General features: G+C 39.5%; 1 protein-coding gene across 1 annotated transcript in view; it reads right to left on the minus strand.

Annotated features, from left to right (window-relative positions):
• The window catches only part of STAT4 (signal transducer and activator of transcription 4), a 97,295-nt gene extending 94,971 nt beyond the window's left edge, over window positions 1-2,324 (minus strand). Inside the window, exon 1 of the mRNA XM_081262047.1 lies at window positions 2,260-2,324. The gene's annotated coding sequence lies outside the window, so the exon portion shown is untranslated. The remainder of the gene's footprint in view (window positions 1-2,259) is intronic.
• Between the last annotated feature and the right edge of the window lie 23,905 nt (window positions 2,325-26,229).

A 26,229-nucleotide genomic window follows, 5' to 3' on the forward strand; every position in this document is an offset into this window, starting at 1 on the left:
TCTTTTATAGTCACTCAAAGGCAGAAAGAGAGAAAATGCTTTTGAGCCTAACACACAGCAATTCCTCTTAGTGTGTCAAAAGGTATCCCTAACAAGGGAAACAGTCTTCTTCCTCTGCCCTCAAACCACATCCTTTCTTGTTCTAACATGACCTCCTGTTCTACCTTCTCCCCCTCCCCAAAACACCCCCTGCCCTGCCCCCAGCTTTCTACATGCCTCTGTAGGCTTAGCATATTCCCTGACCCTGCTCCCTGTATAGCATTAGACTCAGTAGAAGTCAGATAACACACTGTAGTCCAAAGGCCTCCTAAGGGTTTATCTGGGAGGAATCCCCCACTCCTTTACATGGAAATGCCCAAACTTTTTTTTTCCAGATGTGTTTGTCTTCTAGAGCCAGTTTTATGTTCCTGATTTCTAGTCTAATTCTGTCATAGCCTCCAGAAGAATGTATATGTTTTCATAGGTTCAAGCAATTCAGTAAATATTTTTATTTCCAATAAATATTTTTATTTCTCCCTTTGGTGATCACTATATGGGTAGGCAAAAGCTTTTAAAGTTCTTTAGTTTGTCTCTGATGTCTATCTGACAGTGGTTAAACCCTCAAGTTACTGAAGGAAGGAGAAACCACACTCGATAAATATTTGGATGCCTGTCATAAAACAAGAGAATGCGTTCCTCCCACATAACTCCACCCTGGTCAATGTAGGAGCTAACTCAGGAAAAATTAGTATGACATGTTTCCGAAGTCAGGAAAATTAATATGACATTGTCTCCTTGAAATTACAGTATTTTCGTTTCTTCAGAGTCAGGATTCTTATTATTTGTTCATAATACTAGTTCAAAATAATTAAAAAAAAACTTTACATGATTAATCACTATAGTATTTCAACAAAACATAAAGGTAGTTTAAGGTTTCCTTCAGCTTATAGAACATTATGATAATCAATTTCACACAATTCTTCAAGTTTCAAATGGAACCATTCTGAGCACCTTTCCCTTGAGCTCCCAGTAAATGATCAAAACTGTATAGAAAGAAAATTGTTGCAGATGTTTTGATAAAAAGAAATCAAGGGGGAAAGGAAATAATCTTTAACTTGTATATGATTTTATATTTATGAAGTCCTTTTTACATATTACAATTCTAGGCATATTGTAAATGCTCAGTAAAATCTTGTTAGATGGAGCGTGAATGGCACTCCTGATATTGCTATCCATTGAATCTGTGAATAGTAAGCATTAACTCCACTTTAAAAATGACAAAAACATGAGAGCTAAATAGAGGAAATGATGCCTGCCCAAGATTCACATCAACTAAGGATAGACCTGAGGTCTCCCTCTGCCAAATTGTCCAATTACTGGATATATATATTCCATACACAATTGGAGCATTTATTTCCACACTATTATCAACATTGTCCTGCTGTAGCTATCAATTTATTCTATTTAATGAAAACCAAGAATACTAGCTGAAAATAACGTTACAATTTTAGTCGCTATCCTATGGTTTAATCCTTACTCTGGTTTAGACAAAAGTCTGTTTTCTAAGAATTAATCTATCTTAAATCACTCCAAAGATCTGAGCCTTCCTTCTGAAGAGCAAAACTGGAGTCTGAAAAGGGGGAAATAAGATAGGACATTTTTCTCAGTTGCAGCAATAATAAAGTGATAAACACCTTTAGACCCCCTTCAGCAACGACCCTTCCCTTTGGCTCTCTCGGGGGTAATTCTCCTGTCCCCAATCGTATACATTCCTTCTAAAAACTGGGGGTGCCTGTCTGTTTTCTTGGGACATTCTGTTCCACCTGGGAGCTAGTGGTACTGAGTTGACTTTTGAACCGAACCGGAGCAAAGAAGTGACTTGCCCTGAAAGATCACTCGCACTTATCAAAGCCACATTCCCTGGATATCCTAGCTGCAGGCTTTCTTCTGAACCCAGGCATGCCAATCTCATGCTAAACATCTCAGCTGTATACTCTGGCTGGGAAAGTCAAGCAGGACTCATTCTCTGCACCCTGCGCACACATATCTGCAGCAGCCACACTCTTTCGGAGTCACCGGGCCTTGGTGGGGGAAAGCCACGCCAGAGTGCGTCTGTGAATCTCCCAGTGAGACCCTTCTTTTTATAGTCTCACGTCCTCAGATAAGTTAAAAATGAAGCAACTGTCAACACGTCAAGTGCAAAGCCGGCTCCTCCAGCATCCTGTATAAGCATTTCCTCCTAGGGAGGGGGCCCACGAAGATAAGGTTTGCCCTGCTTACCTGGCGTGCTCTAGGCCCAGGTCCCGTCCAAGGTCGGAATCACCCTTCACAGTCCCCGGGACACAACCACTGACGCCATCCTCAGTAGGGGATTTGCATTTCTCCACCCACTTGAGGCTTTCCTGTGCGTCAGTGTTTGAGTCTCTGGGACTTTACTTGGGTTAGTTCCCACCCACTCTCTCTTCTTGAAATGCTAAAAAGCCAAAGAATCCGGTTAAAATCCCTTTGAGGGACATTGTCTTCCCTCTCATCCTTCCCAGCTACCCCTGTGGGGTGCCAGAAGTTTCAAGGTGGAGACTACACACTCATTCACTCATTCCCTCCTTTCCTCCAGTGGTTTCTTCAGACAGTCCAAGATTCTCTGCAAACTTACCTGGAGCCCAACTCCTTGGCTCACTATCTTCCCAGTATCAGACTCCACTCACCCAGGTGAGCCAGCCCTTGGGATGGAACCGATAAGTAGCCAGGATCAACACACCAAACACATAAACCTCACTGAACTAAAATTCCAGCAGAGTCTGCTTAGTTGGAGGAGATTAGCCTCACCCAGAGGTTTGGGCCAACTCCTGTTTAGGTCACCCGTGTCTACCCTCACTGGACAGCATCCTCTTACTCTCCCTGAGTAGCCCTGCACTTGGTAGCTACAGTGTGTTCTTCTCCCTTTGTGACATGAGCTGTTCTAGAATCACAGAGCTGGAGGGAGCCTTGGTTCCATCTGGTTCTAAATCCTGTTTCATATCTGAGAGACTTAGGGCCAGAGTGACCCAAGTCACTCAATAAGTTAACTCCTGAGCCCAGATAAGAGTCTAAATTTTTTCACTCACATGTCAGTGCTCATCCTCTTAAAATTAAATATTAACCCCTGGACATATGAGAATTCTATAAATGTTCAATAAAAACAAGAGCAAAGGAAGATAAACAGACCAAAAGAAAGGTAGAAAGCACATGTCTAGAGCAATATACCAAGAGCAAAAGTCTTGCTTCACCCTCCCTGTGACCAGCCATCATACAGGTATGCCCTCTGGATTGTCCTCCTCTCCCAGGTGATGTTGTGAACATGTGCTTAACTCCCCCTCCCCTAAAGGTCAATTGACCCTGAACTTGGCTTTCCATACCACTCTGAATTTACTGCTCAGATCACTCTGGTCCTGGCTGCTTGCCTACTGACTAGTTTCCAGGAGTTTATATTGCTCTTGTCGCCACATGAAGAGAATTCCTAATTCAGGTATTCCAAATCTGCTGGGTGAAGTCTCATCTTTTGGGGAAGTATTATTGTCCTCAGGGGAAAAAGTCCAATTCATGGAACTCAAAGTTTAATTCAGTTTGGCCCCAACTTGTCCAGGAAACTTTTCTCTGTCACAGGAGCCCCTAATGTAACCCAGACCAGTCAACTCTGCTGCCTACATTAACCTGTCATCTCACTAATGAGTCTCCCTTCAACTGGAATTCCTCCCACAATGTGCCCACTTATTGAAATCCTGCCCTTGGTGAAGACTTCACTGAAGACTCAAATCCATAGCAACTTTTCCCTGTTCTGAATTTCTTTCATACTTCTTGCCCAAACCAGTGCTGTTAAAGAGAAATAAAATGCAAACCACATGTATGATTTTTAATTTTCTAAAAGCCACATTAAAATCGAAAAAAAAAAGGACAGGTAAAATTAATCTTAATACAATGAATAAACCAATATATACAAGAACATTAACATTTGAGCATATAATGAATATAAAAATTATTAATGATATACTTACATTCTTTATTTCATACTAAGTGTCTGAAGTCTGGTGTGTATGAAGCATTTTTGGTGTGTATGTGACACATTTCACTGTGGACTAGCTACTTTTCAAGTGCTTTGAAGTCACATGTGGTTAGTGGCTGCCATATTGGACAGCACAGATCTAGACCACTCCTTTGGTAATTTTCCCTTCCTGCCTGGTAGTATTAGTCACATTGGTTTCTCATATCCTTAACATCATTTCATTTAATGGTTGCGTGCCTATAATACAAGGCAGAGGATTTGTTCTCTTTTTTCCTTAAGGGCATCACATTGGGACTCCCCCAGCTATTTTCAAACTGGTCTCAAGACACCTTCATATTTTTAAAAAATTGTTGACAACTTCTCCGAATTTTTGTATATTTCTGTCCTGCATGAACTTTTTATTCACTCTATAAAAGCTTAAATCTGAGAAATATTTGACTATTTATTCACTTCAAATTACAATAATATGCCTATCATATATTAAAATAAACATGATTTATTTTAAAAGTATGTCTTCCAACACACAAAAAAATTACAAGAGTGGCATTGATTTACATTTTTAAAAACCCTTTAATATGACTTGAGAGAACACAGCTGGATTTTCATGTCTGCCTCGGTATTTAATCTGTTGTAAAATAATGCTCTGGTTGAAATGTCTGAGAAAACTCCAGACTGATACAACTATGGAGTTGGAAAAGGAAAGAATATTACAGTGGCCTTTTCAGATAATGTTGTTATTATTGATATCAGATACACTCAAATTCAACAATTGCTATTTTCTTAAGTGTTGCCTGCACTGTGGAATTTGAAACCTTATCAATAAACTTTATGCATACAGTTACATTAAAATCTATTGGTTTTTCTTGTATTTTGAGTGGAACTTTTGTCCACATATGGCTTTGTGGCACATTGGTCATTTGGAAAATATTGGTCCACTGAATTGTACAGATTTTCTAAGTGCTGTCACATCTCATCATGCAAGAGCAAAAATTCACATTAGTGATATCACCACTGATCTCATTAGAAAAGCATTGTAAGTATTGGGAAGCTGTCAAGCTCATGGTGATGAATACAGGTTTTCTGAGTTCTAATTTTTACTTGAAAGGTCTAATTTTAAGTGATGGGAGGGGAGGGGAGGGGTTGGGGAGATAGGAAGGATAGTAGAATGAAACAGACATTGTGACAGCAGGACCAATGTGATTCTGCAACCTGTATACTCAGAAAAATGAGATATTATATCCCATCTGATTCAAATGTAAAAAAGAAAAAGAAAAAGAAAAAGAAAGGTCTAATTTTATTGTTGATAACATGTAGTGCTGGTTCTCCTTAAAGGAATAGGCTCACTGGCAACTCAGATGATCACACAGTGTTTTTTTCCTTGAGGTGCCGCATACCGTTGTCATGTGTACTTTCTTTTTTATCACACAGAATATTAAAAAGCATGTACTCAAGGTCTGAGGTTTAGTGAAAGTGATCTTTTTTACCAGTTCACTAACAATGTTTTGAAGTCAAACTGGCATTTTAAAAAATTTAAGTATGTGATGGTGGAGAGTAACATAACTAGTCTAATTTGGTGTTACTGCCTTGCTTCATGAGAAGCCATCAATGATTTAACACCATTTTTTTAGTACTACTGGTGGAAATATCAATAGAGTAAAAAGACAAAGTCTTATTAGTATTATTATAAAAAATTTAACCTTTCAGATCTCCCCACAAAGATCTTGAGGACTACTCACAGGGATCTGCATATAACAGAACCTCTGCTCTATTCAACGTATGCCATCCACTGAGGTTTACCCAGAGATGGATGTCACCAAGGAATCTCTGCCCAAGAAGACCACGCTTTGTCTTGGTTGAAGCATCTACTTTGAACCTCTGTCCTTTTATTTCATGAACTCAGGCAGATTTCTGTGCTTCTCTTTCTATTTTATTTTATTTTATTTTTTTTAATTTTTTTTTATTGTTGGTCGTTCAAAACATTACATAGTTCTTAATATATCATATTTCACAGTTTGATTGTGTGCTTCTCTTTCTTAGAGTCAATCTGAAGACCTAAGACCTAAATTTCTTGGCCCTATACTGGTTCTCATCTACCAGTCCCTGAGACAAAGACAAAACAGTCCAAAGCAAAACAAACCAGCCCATTGACCAAGTATTAAAATGAATTCCCTGCAAAGTTTCCCTAACTCAAAGGCCCCCACAGATTACCTATAAAATAGTTCCCCAATTCCCTTGGTTATAAATCCTGTGCCTAATTTTTTGTTGTCACGTCTTAAGAAAAGTTCCAGATTATGAACTTCCAGAAAAGCAGATTCTAGCTCTGGTGTGACAATTTCTAAACTGTACAAGGTTGGATAAGTTATCTAATTCCCAGCCCAATTGAATTCTCAGCCCATAAAGATGGGAATATTATATACTACATAAAATTTCTGGGATGATCCAAAGATCTAAGGTAAGTAATGAGAGAAGGTAAAATAATCAGTAGTAGCTGTTAGTAATAATAATAATCAAGTTGTGAGAAACTTTGGAGGTTACAAGCTTAACCCTCCACATCTTTTCTTCCCTTCCCTGCTCATTATACAGAGGGACAAGTGGCGATGAAGAGTTCCAGAGAGGAAGGCAGGATCACCCTCAAGTAAGTAGCTGAGTGGATTCCAAGGCAGTTCTTCTGACTGTGCTTCCTATGATGCCCGCCAAGCAGATCTGCTGGTGTTGGAAGCAGAGAGAAAAAGGACAAGATGTGGTCTCACTGTCAGTGAGAGAAGTATGCCAGCTTCACTTTCTCCCAGTTCTTACACAAAGTGTACAGACATGTGTTGGTTTTTGTTTGTGGGGAAGAACCTCTCCCCTCCAGATGTCCCAGGGAAACCCAGCGAGTTGCACCTGGATGCTGGACAGACAGAAGAAGTTCACACATATAGAGACACTGAATTCCCCAGGAGTATGTGGCTATACCAAATGAATGGTACAGCCAAGACTACTGGGACAGGACAGTCTGGGGTGGGTCACATAAGCTCATCTGTGTTCAGATTGCTGAGGCTCCTTCAGAGCAGGGACAGTGTCTTGTACAAAAGGTTTAGGTTCCCAGTTTCCTCCAGGCTAGTTCCCCAAGTCTGTGCTCCCTCTACTGCCACCTACAAAACACTGCATTCTTTCAAATAATAGCTATGACACTTCCTGGGCTGTGCTCAAAGACAGACTTGTGCTGAAAACTTGACACTCATTGATTTATGGTATCCTCACAGCACTCTGTAGAATTAAGTATCGTTTTCTCCAATAGACAGATAGGAGACGGAGGTTTAGTGAGTTTAATGAGGCTAATCATGCATAACGGACAGATTCAGGATTCAAACTCAGGACTGTCTGACTTCAGAAGCAATGCTTTACTAAATATCATATCTGCTCTTATGAGAAAAGCAATAAGTTGCTCAGGGAGATTTGGAAGAGGTGAGTTTAATAATTAAAACATAATTTCCAAGATAGAGACTCCCTGCATAGCTTATTGTTTAGACATGATGCGTATACTCCAATTCTCCAGCTTTTTTTTTGTTGTTGTAGGGACAGTTGGGCGTGCATTTTAAAGTTCTCAACATATCATGTCACGTTGTCAACAGAGTTTCAAAACATTTGGCAAGTTATGTGGCTCTCTAGCATCTGTTTATACTGTTCCAGAAGGAGACGGTTTCTGCTGAGCCACAAATTAGAAAACAGGATTGGAATTTGAATTAAGACAACTCCCCCCCCCAATTTTGTTTGATCAGTTAAACAGCCCTTACCCGACTTATTAAATTTTATGTATTTATTCATATGTTACTCTTTTTCAGAACTGAATGTATTTAGAGGGTCAACACTGAATGCTATTTTCCTTCATGTGTCAGTGTCCAGATTAGTGCCTGGCATACAGCAGGTGTTCCATAAATGTTTACTGGACAGATGGAAGAACTGATGGAGCATTGTATTTTCACAGTCTGTTCTCCCTGGGGAAGGTTTTTAGTGACTTGCCTTGTCCAGGTCCTTTATCCCCAACAACACTATCACTCTCTTTGATAATTATATCTTACATTTATACTATATAAGTAACTAGGCAAAATTGATAGAATTATTACTGACATCAACTGTATCCAAACACTAAATTAAGGAGAATAGAGGTTATCATTTAATTTCTCTCTCTCTCTCTCTCTCTCTCTCCCATATTTCTCTTTCTCTCCCTCATTTTCTCTCTTCCTGTCTAATATATTTTGGGAAGATAACTACTTAACTACTAAGAAAAATACCCTGATTAAGTAGCTTATGATGTTAGGAGAAGGTTGGAGAAGGTGAAGATGAACTTTATAAAGGACTTTGTTTAAAGACTTAAATAGAAATTTAGGGAATGAAAAAATTGGAGAGAAAAGAGGAAAGGGAAGGGAAGAAGAAAATATAAAAGGAGTTGAAAAGCAGGGAGAAAAGGAAAGAGAAAAGAGAGTGGCATGAAATTTGTATTTAAAAAGGGGGATATACTTCATGTTTGTATAATATGTCAAAATACATTCTACTTTCATGTATAACTAAAAAGAACAAGTAAAAAATTTAAAAACAAAAATAAAATAAAATAAAATAAAAAGGGGGAGGAGCCAGTGAAAATTTTCTGGTGATGTCTAATGACTGATGTCTAGTGATCCATATCAAGATATTTATGTTTCCCCTGGCTTCATGAATGCCAATGTTGTGTGTGTGTGTGTGTGTGTGTGTGTGTGTGTGTGTCTGTGTGGGTGTGTGGGTGTGTGTGTGTGTGTGGTGGCATTAAGAAAAATGAAATAAAGGAACATTTTTTTAAAGTCTCGTCTTTTCATGTATTAGGTCTTTGATTTCTTACATCAGTAAACACATGCTGTACATATTTTTTAGATTAATACTGAATTACTTCCTCTTACCCTCTGGTGCAATTACAAAAGATATTGTTAGAAATTCTAAGCTCCAGTTGTTTATTGCAATTAATTTCTGTACACTGATATTGTATTATCTTCCCCAACTCTTCCATTAGTTCCAGAAATTTCTTTTGAATTGTTCACATACACAATCATGTTTTCAGTGAATAAAGATCTCTTATTTCTTCCTTTCTAATCTGTATACCTTCTCTTTTTCTTACCTTATTGCACTAGCTAGGATTTCCCATGCAGTGTTAGATAGGAATGACAAGAGAAGACATCCTTGCCTTGTTCCTGATCTTGGAGGAAAGGATTCAGTCTCTCACCACTAAGTATAACATTAGCTGCAAGCTTTTTGTATATGTCCTTTATTAGGTTAAGAAAGTTTGCTTTCATTACTATTTTTTGAGTTCTTATCATGAATGAATGAATGTGGAATTTTGTTAAAAAAAACATTAGCATCTGTCAATATAGCCAAATTTTTTTCTATCTTAGTCTGTAAATATAATGAATCACATTGATTTTCAACAGCTAAACTGGTCTTACATTCCTAGACTAAACTGCACTTGGTTGTGAGTTATTATTCTTTGTACATGTTGCCAGATTTAATTTTCTATTGTTAAAAAAGGAGTTTGTTATCTATTTTCATAAGAAATGTTCATATGTAGTTTTTCTTTCTTGTAACGTCTGTGACTTTGTTATAAGGATAATGATGGTCTTAAAAGAGTTGGGAAGTTATTTTAAATGCTTGAAAGAATTCACCAGTAGAGCCGTGTGTGGGAATTTGGGAGGGAAATTTTAAACTACAAATTTGTTTTATAAATTGCATATAAGGATATTTAGATTATCTGCTTTCTCTTGAGTGAACTTCAGTAGTTGTCTTTCAAAGTATTTATCCATTTCACCTAAGATGTTATTGTAGGCATTAAATTACTTTTTATATTTCCTTTTAATTTTCTAAGATTTGTAAAATTTATAATACTGTCACCTCTTTCACTCCTGATTTTGGTAATTAATGTCTTTTTTCCCCCCCAGAACAATCTGACTAGAAGTGAGAAGTGGATATTTGATGTGGATTTCTTGTTAAGCAGTATGTGTAATTGGATCTTGCTTTTTTGTTCAATTTGACAACTTTTTTTCTGGTATGAGAATTAAACCCAGGGGTGCTCTACCACTGAGTAACATCCCCAGAATACTTTTATTTTTTTGAGACAAGATCATCCTCCTGCCCCAGCCTCCCTAGTAGCTAGCTGAGATTACAGGTATGCATCACTATGCCCAGCTCTCGGTTTGACCATTTCTGCCTTCATCCTATATTATGAGATTTCTCCACTCTGGATGTTGTGAATGTAAACTCTGCCCAGCCTTGTGTGAGCTTCAGAAATTGCTCCACCTGCTCCTTTGAAATGCTCTGCTCTTCCCCAGCTTTAGGTTGCTGCTTCCACACATGCCCCCATCAGTGCTCAGCTGAAGAGCCAAGAGGCTTGCTGTCTCCTTTCTGGTATTCTGCCCTGGGAATTCCAGCCAGCTTGGCCCCCCCACATTCTCAACGGTGTCTCCTCAGCTCTGAGAGATTTTCAGGCTCAGTTTGGGTTCCCTCTTTCTGTGCTGAAGTTTGGAAATTTTCTTGAAAGCTAGGGCAATCACAATGAGTGTCTCGTTTGATCACTTCTCTCAGGGATCATTCTCTTGCTCTGCCTGTTTGCCAGTCTCTGAAAACTACTGTTTCATGTTTTGTGTGTTTAGTTGCTTAAGACAAGAAAGTAGATCCACCTCTGAAATGCTTGCCAGAGTCAGCAAAACAAAACAAGACTCAAAGTTAAATTTGAACATCAGATCAATTATGATTTTTTTTCTTTTTACTATACATAAGATCTATATTTATAGTATATGACTGAAATTCAGCTTTCAAAAAATTTTGAAATTTGTTCTAATTAGATATATATGACAGCAGAATGCATTTTGATTCATTGTATACAAATGGAGCGCAACTTTTCATTTATCTGGTTGTACACGATGTAACATTGGACCACTTATACAATCATATATGTACTTAGGGTAATGATGTCTGTCTCATTCCACCATCTTTCCTACCCTTATGCTCCCTCCCATCCTTCACTCCATTCTGCCCAATCTAAAGGTTCTCCATTCTTTCCTCCCACCACCCCATTATGGATTAGCATCCACATATCAGAGAAAACATTTGGCCTTTGGTTTTGGGGAATTGGCTTGTTTCACTTAGCATGATAATCTCCAACTCCATCCATTTACCTGCAAATGCCATAATTTTATTCTCTTTTAAAGCTGAGTAACATTTCATCATGTATATATATATACCATGGTTTCTTTATCAATTCATCTATTGAAGGGCATCTAGACAAAGGCACCAAAAACATACATTGGAGGAAAGATAGCCTCTTCAACAAATGGTGTTGGGAAAACTAAAAACCCACATGCAGCAAAACAAAGTTAAATGCCTATCTCTTACCATGCACAAAACTCAAAGTGGATCAAGGACCTAGGAATTAGAACAGAGACCTGTGCTTAACAGAAGAAAAAGTAGGCCCAAATCTTCATCATATTGGATTATGACCTGTCTTTCTTAACAAGATTCTAAAAGTGAAATCCAACTTTAAATGGGCTTCTTAGATTTGATCTGCAATCCTAATCCTTGCTCATTCATTATGAATAAAAGAAAGCAGAACTACCCAAAGATGCTTAGGTGATGGAACAGTATATTTGTTTGGCCATCCATTCAATGCATTATGAAATATTTACTGAGCCCCTACATCAGTCTCATCACAAGAGGGTGATTTAGGGTTGAACTGGCAAAGAAGCATATAAGCATACAAAGTCAACAAGTTGCTCAGATGAATGACAATGCCAAGAATAAATGCCTCAGAAATTCAGAAGATGCACTGTAGTCAGGAAAAGCCAGGAGATAAGTTGAACCACAGCAACATCCAAAAGTGAAGGATAGAAGAACTGTTCTTACATGGGGGAGGACCGTGGGTTCCACCTGCTGAAAGAAAGTGAGGCTCTGATGAAAGACTAAACTTGGTATCTGTCCAGACAGTGAGAAAAAGAACCTGAATACAAGGTGTTGAGAAGGATCACTGAACACGGTTAGTAAGATCTCTGAGAATGCTTGCTGGGTGTGTTCTCTGAGCGACAATAACTAGTCCAGGGAAAGAATGGAGGCTGAAATCCATGCTGTGTTCCAAATTTTAAGCTGTAAGTCTTGGTCAGGGCTGTATCCAATAGAGAAAGGGGTTTTCCCAGTGCCAAGTTTCCTTCTGGGTCATAGAGTCTTCTTTCTGAGTAGTCACGGTATGATTGCTTCTGAAACTGACCGGGCTTCTGTCAGCTCTGAGCCATGAGCCTTTCTGTACCGGGCTATTGTGAAATTTGGATGAAATTTGGTTTTAATGGTTGGAGGGAGCAAAGTTGGTGACAGTGAGGTGGAAGCCAAAAGGGGTTTAGATGAATATTTTGATAGAACTATTTCCAAGTTCAGCATAGCATCCTGTGGTCTGAATATCAACAGAAAGTTGTTCCATGAACAAACACTGTGGATTCAAAAACACTGTGGATTCAAAAGTCCTCCTGAGAGTTAGGAAGGTGATGGGGCCAGTGGAGAATCTAATAGGCAGCTGTAAATCTGAACTTTTAAAGAAAAATGCCTGAATTTCAATTGTTAACATAATTCAAAAACACTTAAAACACACACACACATCAAAATATAGTGTACACTTGAACTATATGAACCAAATAATACACCTCTGTGAGGGTCACTGATGCCAATTTTCCTTCTCGTTGTAAGAAGGATTTCACAGTCTACTGACTCTACATACTATCTCTCCTATCTACTAGGAATTTTTGAAAGAGGGAAAGAGGGGAAAAGAGGAGAATCAAGCCAAATATTTCCCCTTATAGCAAGAAGGGTGAATATAAATGCTTTGGAGGACAGGAACTGAAATAACTACCTTCCTCCCTCTTATCACTCATTGGTTTGATGATTTAAAGAAATGAGGCAACACAGTGCAGACTTAACTGGTTAGGACAATAGTTTGGGGCTTAGTTTTATCATCAAAATTTCAAACAGGATCTTTATCTCTGAAGACAGTGAAGATTGTTGTAACCAATGTAACCAATCTTCACAGAGAAAGGCTTTACCTAGTCATTACCAACTTGGAATTCCTTGCTACAAGAAATCCCCCCCCCCAAAATAACCACCTGGAACTCATACCAAAATTGTGGAAATCCTCCACGAGAAGGGTATAGCATTCTTTCTTTATTGTGTGGAAATGGCCAATGGCTGTGCAATCCAAGAACAAACTAAAAGAAACTGAACTCAATTAAATTGGATGCTTTCACAGAAGACGAACTTATGTCTATAGCTTTCTTGGGTGTGAAAATAATGAATTATCTCTTAAAAATTAAGGTTGATGTCTTCTCTATATATAATTTCTCTAGATTTGTTGATTTTGCAGAGTCAGATCATCACTGAGGAACTGGCATGAACAACGTCTTTTCTACTTAGCTTCTGCCTTCCATTGATTTTTCCATGTGGACTCTCAAGTTTTTGATTTTATATGCTAGCTTGAAGAAATGTGGAATATTTTAATTTACAGTTGAAGAACATGGTTTTAAACAGAAAAGTGCCATTTTAGGACCAGTCAGTTCTATGACATAAATCATCAATGCGTTGATTTCTTTTCCTTTGCCAGTTCCAACGGCAAAAACACTAAACAAGCACCAGAGGGCGCCATTCTCCCATGAAAACCAACTCACAGAGCAACTGGAGATGGAGGCTTCTTTTGTGTTTATACAGAAGTTCCTTTCACATTTAATTCCTTTTGCATTTAAACAAGGTGAGTATTATTTTCTAGCCTTTTGTCATCTGTGACTGTATAATGGCTTGTCCCTGGGACATTACAGGCTTTACAGATATTAACAAACTAAACCCCAACTAAACCAACTTGCTCTATGGCTATGGCAAATGTATTGATTGTTGTGCACACAGGCATGCAAGTAGGAGGGAGGACAGAGGAATGTGAACAATCATGCTTATGTCAAGGATTGTGAGGATTCGTCCTTGGCTTTGTTTAACCTGCATACCTGAATGGTGACATTGGTCAGATTCTTACCTAGGAGAGACCTGAGCCAGGTATTCAGTTGATTTGGATAAAATCTTTGTGTCTGAGAAATTTAGGTATGTCAAGCTTACACAGGGTGGTGATGTCAAATATGGTTCAGGGGTCTCTTGTCTGTCTATAATATCCACCAAACTACCTTCCTGAAAAATACACCATCTAAATAAGATAGTGAATTTGCATAGCAAAGGCCCCCAGATAGCTAACTGCTACTTTTGAGTCCTTTCTTTATGGAGATTCTAGTGTCACCATTACTTGTCTATTGACTGGTTTTTATACAAAACTGTCTTTAATACTCCATTTCAAGTCTAATATAAAGGTATTCGTTTCCTCACTGCTCCAGGGATAGAAAAATCCACAAGGAAATCATATAGGTCTTAGTCATTTTTACAAAGTATTTCTAGGTATATAAAAAGTATATTAATAGAAACCAGTGATACTAAGATCCATAATAATGTACCAAAGAGCTCTGTGTTCAGGCTCTTTTTAGAGGGCATTCAGTCTGCAGATTCTCTCAAGGTGGAGAAGCATGTCATGTCTGGCCCTGTCAGAAGCACCCAGTTAATCAGTGGGAATGTGAAACTGACATAACTGACTGAACAGTGGTAACTTGCACTGTGAGTGAATAACCCTATGTAAACAAGATGTCTGGCTTAACTGGGAGAGCCACCAAAAATATTTAAACTAAAACAGAAACTGATATCACAGGGGCAGGCTGTGCTCCCTGGGTTTTTATTTCCAACTTTCTATACCATTCCCAGAAAATTCCACTGGATACTGCTTAATAATTTTAACAATGGGTTATGACACAGAGGTTGACAAGGGGGGAAACAATGAGGTCATCCAGTCAACTGATTGTGCAAAGGCAGAATCTCCAGGTGGGGAATCTCACACTCCAGACAGGCAAAGTGCCAAGAGGGAGGAACTACACTGACTCCACCATCTTCTCTAGCAACACCAAGAGCACCAAATCTGTTTTAGTTGGCTGCACTCAGGCCCTACTTAATTCCTTAAACACGAGCCTTCAGTACAGGGCTGCTCTTTGCTTTGGAGATAATCAGCAAGACTAGATGCTATCCTGTAGAAGGTAATTACCTCTTGTAAAGGATGCCTGCACAAAACTCAGGGTCAGGTTACCTCTGAGAATATCATCAAGAGACAAGGCCAGTGATGGGTTTGGGGGGGTTGGTCATAGAAAGTCCTGTCCTGGGAGTCTTCACCCCTGCTGTGTACCTGTGTACTGTAGTGAGAGTAAGCTGTGGCTCAGAAAGGGCTATTGTTTCAGGTGTATTTACTTTCCTGACGGAGTTTACTCAATAGCACAGCTGGAACGTTTGTTCTTACCCCCAGGCTTTGGTCTTTGTAATACCTAAAGAGCCTCCCTTGTTCCTGGATATATGTTCTCACATTTAAATTACGGTTGGTTCAAATTCCCAACGAGGTTTTTATAATATTTGGAGACAGGAAAACTAGTTCTCTCTAGAATGGCTGCCAGATTCCCACTTTGCTTCCGGTTTTGTTGTCAAGCACACAGAAGTCTCAATCTGGAGACACTTGTTCCTTAGATGTGACCCATGCTTCGGATTCATGGCGGGACCGGGACCCTGATGATCCGTCAGGGCACTCAATCTCTCTGACTCACTCTTTTTTGGAGTTGGGAGAGGTAAGGACCACTTAAGCCTGGGGCTCTCAGTAGCCTCTCCCCTTGTGCAGGGAAGATGCTATGGAGTAAAGACAGGTCTCTGGATCTAGTCATATCTAAAGCTTTATATCCCTGGACTTCCTAGTTAACCTAGCAAATGAATACCTTTTTGTTGTTGCTGTTGTTATTTTCCCCTGAAGCAACCTAGGGTTGCATTTCTGTCACGAGCAACCAGTTATACCCTGATCGGTTTGGTATAAAACTGGGAACTCGAAATAAGAACCCAGAGCCTCGGAAAGAGTCTGACAGCAGATTGTTTATAAAGACGCTATTCAAACTTAGGAGTATGACTTACTTCCCAAAGTACTTGCTGGATTGGTTGAAGTTTTTGCAGGATTACATCTGTTATTCTTTAACATTTCATGGAGGATTGAGGAAGTACCAGCACCCTAGGAAAAGAGCCAACATAAAATGTTTGTGTAATAAAAGGGGTTAGTGCAAAAATTAAGGACCCCTTAGCTCAACTTTTATAGCAGGGAGAAAAAAAATTGCCACAGTGAATGAGTAATGTGTACAGAATAAGATATCAACTTTAGAAAAACTAAATCCCCCCCATCAATGCAATATTTTGATTTGTTGACAAATGATAGGTAAATTGCATCTGTGCATCAGAGCTGGGATCATAAGTACCTTGGGGAACCAGGTACACCACCACACCCAAGAAACCATGGCAAGACTGGAGTCTGAAGGGGGAAGCAAGGGGGGCAGGGATCAGAGCAGGGGATGCACCCAGAACCAAGGGTCTTAAACTAAGGTAACTAAGGTCATCTAAGATGGTATGCCATTCCGTCTTAAAATGAACTTTCAAGAGTAGCACTCCTCTGTTCTTCGTTCCTTGATTCACTCATTCACCACTTATTAGATGTTTTACTCTTGCAAGACAGCTGGCACAGAGTGAAGAGAATAGAAATGATGGACAGTTGATTAGATATGTCCCCAATGATGGTGTTGGAAACATTTTAATTATGATCTGATTACGACTGCTTTTTCTATAAAAAATTACTGAAAGAATAATAGTTAAGATGTAACTAAGTCCTGATTATCTTTCCCCCTACTTAAAGATTTGAAATAAGCTAGCATGAAAATTAAGAGAAAAGGTAATGTCTTCAACAGTCCTTTTAATCACAACTTGGCTTCTTTTTTGCTTTTTTAAACTTACTTTTTAAAGTATTATTCCAGCCTTGATTGAAAATCCCAGGTCCCTAAAATACTTTCTATTTGGTGCTTTTTACAGTTTCAATATATTGCTGCTAAGCAGTGCTCTGTTCTTTCCAACAAAAAAGTGCTATATTTTATCTACAACATTGCTTTTGTCCTGGTCAGAAAAAAAACAGCAACAACAACAAAAAAAGACTTAATAAAACATATGGAAAGATTATTTCAGTCTTTTCTTTGTTCACTTCTATTTTCACTTCCCTTTAAAAATCAGTAAAGTGCTTTTCTTGAAAGCATGTTTCTACCTCCCTCCCACTTTCAGTGGCTTTCCACTAATGCACATGTTCTTTTGAAAAATAACTCATTAAATAAACTTTATTTGGAGATCTCTCACAATCTACATCTTCACTGAATTCTTGCTTCTTACTTACAAACTTTATATAAACCGTCCACTTTGGATACAGTTTCAGGAGTCACAAAACAATTTCCTTACAGCTATGCACAGGTACCTACAAGGTGAGTCAGTGGGTGGTTTATTTATGCATCTCTTCACTCAGCTAATTATGCAAAACCAACACTGAACAATGACCACAGTAGGTTAAAACCAGGTAAGAAACCAACTCATGCAAGAAGATACATCCTGGCTTCAAATTTGATCCTAATTGCTGAAAGAGATAAATCATAATATCAAGACAAAGTAGTTTGTTATTCATAGCAAGTGATTTGAAGAAAGGAAGGAAGCCTGGGTGGAGAAGATGAACCTAACAATGTGGTTAGGAGTTTTGATAAAGTCTGGAGAAGACAGTAGAAGTAAAGAGGGGGACGTGAGTAAGAGCTGTATGGATAGGGAAACGAAGTCAAGCAGGACACATTGGCACAAACAGAAACTTCATATTGGTGAACAAAAGTGGATAAAGCTTTTGGGTAATGGAAGTGCTGTGGTATTTTAAATGCCAGGTTCATGAATTTGCATTATTTTTATAGCCCAGTTCTCACCCCTTCACCCTATCTTCATTCTCAGCCTCTCTTACTCTTTTTCAAACTGCTGCCAAAGTTACCCTCCTTAAAGTTAATACATAACTCCAGTGCTGCAGATTTCACAATGGATCTGAGTGGATTTTAGGGGACTGTGACTCCCTAAGGCCACTCGAGTTATGTATGTCTATGAGAGGATTTGCCATTGAGCATCAGGATACAAGTTCCCTCTGGCTGAGTTAGGCTGGGAGGGTCACTAGTGGCCCTGCCTGGCCTTGTAGGGAGCTGGATAAACAAGACCCCTCTTTGGTTCAAGCAACAGTCTCAGATAGAAAAGGAAAAGTAGCACCTGATGACCCAACATGCATGGCACTAATTGAATTCCTAGGACACTGACACAATGGAATTCCATGTTATGGGCTCACTGAAGTCAAGCTGATCTTCATGTAACTCACCAGTTCACGTTGTAGATGTATTTAATTTTAGCAAAACAAACACAACTGTGTTAAATTTATATTTACAACTTGAATTTTACAGATATTATAGATATTTTAGGAGGCAGGAGGATCTTGAGTTCAAAGCCAGCCTCAGCAAAAACAAGGTGCTAAGCAACTCAATGAGACCCTGTCTCTACATGAAATACAAAATAGGGCCGGGGATATGGCTCAGTGGTGGAGCACCCCTGGGTTCAATCCCTGGTACCAAAAAAAGAAGAAAAATAAAAAAGAAAAGAATCTGTGTTGTATATGTTGAAAAGTAGGGAGGTACGTGTTCTATCTTTCTCTCTCCCTCTCTATGTCTAGATAGATAGATAGAAAAACAGATAGATAGCATTGTCTTAGTTCATCTTAAAATAATCCTTGCAATGAGGAGATGGAAGGTCAGAGGGTTTAAGTAACTTATGAGAGGTCAACTAGCAATTAAATGACAAATTTAGAATTTTAACCCAGTTGCAATTGAGGCCATTTCCTCTGAACATGCAGATTTAGAAGTCACCTTCAAAGATATGAACATGATATTTGTGAAGGACAGTTCTAAGTCACTGAAACAGAAAAGTACAAGGACCTACAACCCGTTTCTGGACTACATCACTTCAGACGAAAACTACAAACTATGATCTTATTAAATCAAAGAGCTATGTTTGGTTGGATGATTTTTTTTTTCAAATCTCTCTCATCTCCTTGACTCTGTGAGCCCTTATCAGATTTCTACTGCTCTGTAAACATTTCAGATTTCAAAAGTTAAATTGAAACAATGAAGAATTCTTTCCTGTAAAGAAAGACATTTGTTTATTTATTTATTTGTTTGTTTATGGTGGTGCTGGGTATTGAACCCAGGGCCTTGAACAAACTCCCTACCACTGAGATACATGCCCAACCCAGGAAATGTATTTTATGGCTAATAGGTCCCTATTTCCCTAAAACATCAAAAGCCAACTTCAAATACCGTTCCCCACTGTTGCTCTTTTTTTTTTTTTCTTTTGTCCACACCTCTTTCAAAAATAAGTAACAGCAGCAACAAAAATCAACAACATTTGGCCTTGGCCTTCTTGATGTTGAAGCCAGATCAGTGCTTGGTTTCCTAGCCAAAGTGGGTGAAGCAGCTAGCTGGTTACAAGTCCTTCAGCGTGTGAAAGAACAATGGAGTGGAGAGCTTTGAAATTAAAACCACACGTGTTATAGGAAACGGCTCCAAGTGTTACTTGATTACTAACTAGGCATTCTGCTTCTAACATGATTTGGACAAATACAGGAAACCCTGCAGGCGTGGAAAGAGAAATGCCTTCCTTCCAAGAAGAAAAAGAGCAGCAGCATCCAATGTCCTCTGGGTTTCTGGACACCATCACAAGCCAAGTCTTTGGGGGGACCTCATTTTTTATAACCACACAGGAAGCCCTTTTCTTTCCCAGGACTCCTCTCCAGGCGGGGAAGCTTTGTGTAGAATTCTCCTGATGTAATAAATGTCAGCGCATTCCCAACTAGGAATTCTATTCTAATCAAATGAAACTGACCTTCCTGCCCCAGCATGTTCTCCTTGTTCATCACTGTGATTAATTTTCAAGAGTGCAGCAATGTGGTCTCTAAATGAACTGCACAGTCCAGTCCCGATGGCAAATACAGTATACACCTCTGGCATCTTCTCACTCTTAGGAGAGGGGTCATGTGCTAGCTCACAAGAGTGAGGATTTTAAAATAGTGGGTTTACAAATTCACTCTGCATCTTACAAGGTGCTATGCCCCAGACTGGCCCCTCTCCTTGCTGTTGGCAGCAATTTTTCTATCCTTTCCATCTCATTTTTCTATATGATACCACAAAATGGGAGCCACAACCAAAATGAAGTCATTTACCACATCATTCAAGATTTTCCAGTATTGTTTTAGCCAATAAGGCCACCAAGATTCATGAGAGTCCTAAAATTGGAATTCAGTAATTTCCAGAGTCATGCTTAGCCACCAGTGATTTCCAAATTAATTGCCCTGATCTGTGCTACTGACCTTCCTCAAGTGACAAAAAATGTTATTCTATTTGTCATCACTGTCAAAGGAAATGAAATATGCAAAATAAAATCTGGTCAAAAATTGCTCTTTGTGTGCATTTCTGTATCAGAGTGATTGTTTCAACACTGATAAAACACAAATTTTTCCCCCAAAACTTTGCTGGGGATGTAAATGGTTGAGGTCACAGAAAAGGAGTTAATTCACATTTCCACCTTCTCCCTAATCAAGGCTAAGTTTTTCTTTGTGCTTTTTTTTTAAAATTATTTTATTGTTGGTTGTTCAAAACATTACATAGTTCTTAATATACCATATTTCACAGATTGATTCAAGTGGGTTATGAACTCCCATTTTTACCCCGTATACAGATTGCTGCTTTTGAGACAGGATCTCTGTATGTTGCTCAGGCTGATCTTAAACTCCTGGCCTCAAGTAATCCTCTTTCCTTAGCCTCCTGAGTAGCTGGGACTACAGGCAAGTGTCACCACACCCAGCAGTTTCAGGGTTTGCTTTTGTTGTTGTTGTTTTAATTGAGGCATTTTCTTAAGATGCAAACTAAAAAAATGAAGGAAATTGTTCTCTGCTCCAGGGCAGGCCAAATACTCAGACAAATGGCTACCTCTCTCCATGGACTCTCCTTTGTGGCTCAGAACTGTTACCTGCAGAAGCCTCTGCTGAGGCTTCCAAGAAACTGTGGGAGAAAAAAAATGTTTGGAGTCTCCAGATGATCTGTGGGTGAATGTTGTTGAAGACAATAAACAGTAAGTCCAGGAGCTGAACCTGGGAGCCAGGAGACAGAATCATAAATAGCGGTATCCTACCCACCTAGTAGGATCCTGCTTCTCAAATTTGGTGCTCCCTTGTTGGCTGAAAGTCTACAGATTCAGTCAATGACAACAGACATTCTCTGTGCCCTTGGAATTCAGAGGTAAATAGGAAAAGGCCTCAGCTTTGAGGAGCTCACAGTTGAATGGAGAAGGTAAGGACTTTGTAATCAGCTAACGCTGCCTGGAAGAGGTGAAGAGATGATTCTCGGAGGTGATCTCGGAGCTAGGTTTTGAAGGAGGGGTTGGAGGCTGTCATTTAGAAAGGCCAGAGCCTGCCCTGCTGTGGCAGAGAGAGGTGTGGAGGAGGCTAGATTTTTTGCAGGAGGTGAGGTAAGGCAGGTCAACCAGATAGGAATGGACTGACCTTCTGTGAACCCAAGGACAGGGAGGTGTGGCTAGCAACAGCATCGGGGATAGTCTGAGGGAGGGCAGTGTTGAAGGAGAGAGACCAGTTGTGAGACTGTGGCCATAGTCCCAGAAAGTGCTGGTGAAGGCTGGACTATGGCAGTGACCACAGAAGCCAGGAGAAAGGTCACATCTCAATGATGATTTTGGGGGTGGAGTTGACAAGGCTGGGTGTGGGTGATGAGTGCACAGAAGTGTCCAAATTGGGGGACGAAGCTGAAGGTGGCAGTTCTGTAGCAGGTCTCCTCTAACTCTGTTGCTATTGCCCTCTCTTTCTCTATCTCCAGGTAGCTCTATCTCCCTGTCTATCTTTCAGTCTGGCTGTCTACTTCTGCTTCTCTCTGTGATGCTCTCCATCTGTGTCTTCATCTCTCACTGCCCTTGAGGTTTGCTCCTCTCTACACCGCATTCCTTTCTCCTCTAACGACCAACTCCTTCCCAACCACTCTCTTTCTTCTGCCTGGTAACTTCATCCATATGTGCCTTTGACATCCCATCACCCTCATCCAATTCCATGAAAGTTTCCCACTTCCAATTTCACTGTTCATTATAAAATTCATTTTCTGTTTCCTAGTTAAAATTCCCCCCCCCCCCCATAAAGAGAATCTAATGAAGCCACCTCTTCTTCCTGTGCTAGTTCAGAGGATCATTCATCCTGGCTTCTGATCACAATCACCTGAAGGACTCTTTAAAACTTGCCAGGGCAAGGACTCATCCTATACCTGCTGAATGTGTTGACGGAAAGCCTGGCATCTGTTCCTAAGTCCCAGTGGTAACACTAAACCACCAGCAGGACTGAAGCCACAGCTAGAGATAATGAGTCTTAGATTGTAGGTCGTAGAGAAGAGCTGGGGCCAGTTGTTCAGACTATTCCACTTAATTTCAGCTGAGGAGAAGGGATGAAGAGCAGGGTTGCCCTGTGCAAGACCTGACCATCTGGGGGCTGAATGGGGAGACCCTCTTAAAACATGCTGTGGTCACTCAAACACCATGAAATATATTTGCTACGCTCATTGTGTGAGGAGTAAAATGGTTTTGTAAATGTTTACAGTACCTTACAATAAGTTCTATGGTACAGCACAGAGGAGAGGCCTCTGCTCCCTGGCTGTGGTCTCTGTGTAAGGAGAAATCACTCTGCAGAGATGGCATCTGAGCTGAACCTTGGGGGCAATTTTAATGATTAGTGAGGCGGAGAAGAGAAACAGGACGACATGCAGATGAAAACAGCAGAACAGAGCAAAGAAGGCTTTGGGGCAGAATGGCATTAGAGGTTCATAGTTTATGCATCCCCTGCCAGACCTCCCCAAACCTCCAGCAGTTCTTCAGAAAACCCTTCAGTTTCTTTATCCTGGAAGTGATGTAAGTACCTGCCAGAACACAAAGAGCTATTCAAACCAGAATAAGGTGAACTGAAAGAGGATGGTGAGAGATGAAGAAGTCCAATTATACAGTTTGTTGTTCAATTTACTAGCAGCTATCATTTATTAATCATCTACATGCCAGGCATTTTATGTGCATTATTTCATTTACTCCTCATAGAAGCTAGAAGGTCAATTCTATCATACTCAAGTAATATATAAGGAAACCAAAGTTCCAATAGCTTCAGATTACAAAGTTACAAAGCTAGGAAATGGCAAACCCAGAACTTAAACTTAACAATTAAGGTTCTCATTCCTTAAATTTAAAAAACAGAAAGAAGGAGGAATTCTATATTTGAACATGAAAAACAAGGTGAAAATAGGTATGTAGTTCAAGATAATATATAATGGGGTCATTTTAACACTCAAGTAGCTTGAAGTATTGATAATCATATCTTTATAGGTAAGTCTTCTTAAGATTCTGTATCCTATATTTTAGTTTGTTTCAAACATTTTAGCAGTAGAAAGAATACTTTCTTTAGGCAAAATTTGTTGTGGATGTCCAATATGTAAGATAAATGAAACAAAGAAAATGTGATTAAACACACAATGGAATATTAGTCAGCATTAAGAGAATAAAATCATGGCATTTGCAGGTAAATGGATGGAGTTGGAGAAAATAATGCAAAGTGAAGTAAGCCAATCCCCAAAATCCAAATGCTGAATATCTTCTCTGATATAAGGATGCTGATTCATAATGGGGATGGAGTGGGGGAGCATGGGAGGAATAGACAGACTTTAGATAGGGTGAAGGGGAGGGAGAGGAACGGAGGTAGGAAAGACAGTGGAATGAGATGGACATCATTACCCTAACTACATGTATGAAAACATGAATGGTGTGACTCTACTTTGTGTTCAACCACAGACATGAAAAATTGTGCTCTATTTATGTAATATGAATTTAATTGCTTTCTGCTGTCATATATAACCAATTAGAGTAAATTTTTAAAAAGGAAAAAAAAGATAAATGAAACCAGAGCTACTCGGGCCATTAGGAGGTAGGAAATTCATTGGACATCAGCATTGTCCTCTCTCTTCTCAAACATTTTCCCCAAAACTCATGGACTCCGTATCTCTAATGTCTAATCCCAAATAAGTTTTAGAATTCTCGCATTTTTTTTTCTACATACCATTCAAGAGAATGGATCCAGGAAGCAAACAAATGTCTTATGGGGTGACAGAGGTGTATCTTTGCCCAGATGGAATATTGTGGCTGGATAGGAGGGCTCTGGCCACCTGGAAGACCACTCCTGTGTTGTCATGGGTGCTCCTATGACCTAGAGGAGGACAGAACCAATCATGGACCTGGTTTAATGCCTGCTTCAAGGCCATCACCTCCCTAGAGAGGGCCTGACTTTTGTCCTCAGAGGCCATAGAAGCAAATAGTGATGTCAAAAGTTACTTTGGGGCCAGGCACAGTGGTGCATGCCTGTATGTAATCCCCGCAGCTCAGGAGGCTGAGGCAGTAGAATCGCAAGTTCAAAGCCAGCCTCAGCAACTTACAGAGGCCCTGGGCAACTTAGGGAGAACCTGTCTCAAAATGAAAAATAAAAAACAGACTGGGGATGTTACTCAGTGGTTAAGTGCCCTGAATTCTGTCCCTCATTGTCACAACACACAACTGAACCAGTCAAGATCACTCCAAGTGAATTTTGTCTGACTTTAAATAAAGACACAGATACAGAGAGTTCCTTTTTGGGTTCAGTGCCTCTCCTCATCCACAGTTCCCACGAGAGGGGCAAGGTAGGCAAGAAAGAGAAAGAGCACGTCTCGAACCCAGGTTTTATTGGGGAGAAGCCATTCAAATGAGGGAGGGGGTAGTGTTACAACAAACAAGTGGTGAAATCCAACCCCATCGGGTGACACCCACTCCTGGAGCTGCCCTCTCTTATCCAAGCGGAGGTAAGGTCCATTGCAATGTTCAATACCTCTTTACTCAGGATTTAAAGGTGTGTTCATAGCTCCTGACCAGAGCGGCTCCCAACACCTAGTATCAAAAAAACAAAACAAAAACAAAATTATTTTAGATGGGAGACTGCCAAGACTGTTTTTGATGAATACTCTGATTGACCCTAGCAGATGACAAAGCCAACCAAGGACAATGCTTTGTCACTGCTTCTCTGCTTGCTTTAAGAAGACAGAGGGCATCATAAAGTGATTTACACCTACTCAAATATGATCTGTGTATTGACAGCAATGGCCACTCTTAATCCCCATTCCTTTTAAAAAGCGGAAAAGTTTTAGCACAGTATGTTTTGGTGAACTCTGTTCTGGTTTTCACAGGACTGAGGGGTTCTGAGGACACCAAATTTTTAACAACCTAACACATCACCAACTTCAGTGTGGTAACTGATCTATAACACTGAGAGCCAGATGCTGTTTTGGGGGGTTGGAGAGAGAAAATCATATGTGTGTGTGTGTGTGTGTGTGGTGTGTGTATTATATATATAAAATATATTTTAAATGTATTCTTTATAACCACGTCAAAGCATTGTCTTCTTCCTATCACAAGTTCACCAAATATATTTATTGTCTCAATGCAAAAAGAAAAAGAAGTTTAAAATCCAGCTAAATATACTTAAATATAGATGAAAAATTGTTTGCTTATGGTTAATTTTATGTGTCAACCTGGCTAGGCACGGAACCAGATATTGAATCAAAGATCATTCTAGATGTTCTGAAAAGATAATTTAAATAAAGTTGACATTTAAATGGTAGACTTTGAATAAAGCAGATTACCCTGCACAATGTAGGTGAGCTTCATCCAATCAGTTAAAGGTCTAAATAGAAAAAAAAGACTGACCTGCTCTCATGAAGAGTGGATTCTGCCAGCAGACTGCTTTTAGACCGAAACTGCAACTCTTCCCTGTACCTCTACAATCACATAAGCAAATTCTTTAAAATAAATCAACTCTCTGTCTTTCTTCCTATCTATCTTTCTAATCTATCCATCCACCCATATACCTATTCATCATTTACCTCTATATTCATGTATGTAACTAATAAAAAAGATTTCACTAAAAACTAATAACCAGCTACAATTGTTTGGACCTTTGGAAGTTTAGAGGAATTTCCCGAGCATTGCCCATAATTTTGCAAAAATTACTTCTCATTAAGTAAATATTGAGCCTTTCTATACCTGATAACACACTGGCATATTTAGAATACAAA

The sequence above is a fragment of the Spermophilus citellus genome (assembly GCF_964194105.1).
Source record: "Spermophilus citellus genome assembly, chromosome: 11".
Taxonomy (NCBI): Eukaryota; Metazoa; Chordata; class Mammalia; order Rodentia; family Sciuridae; genus Spermophilus; species Spermophilus citellus.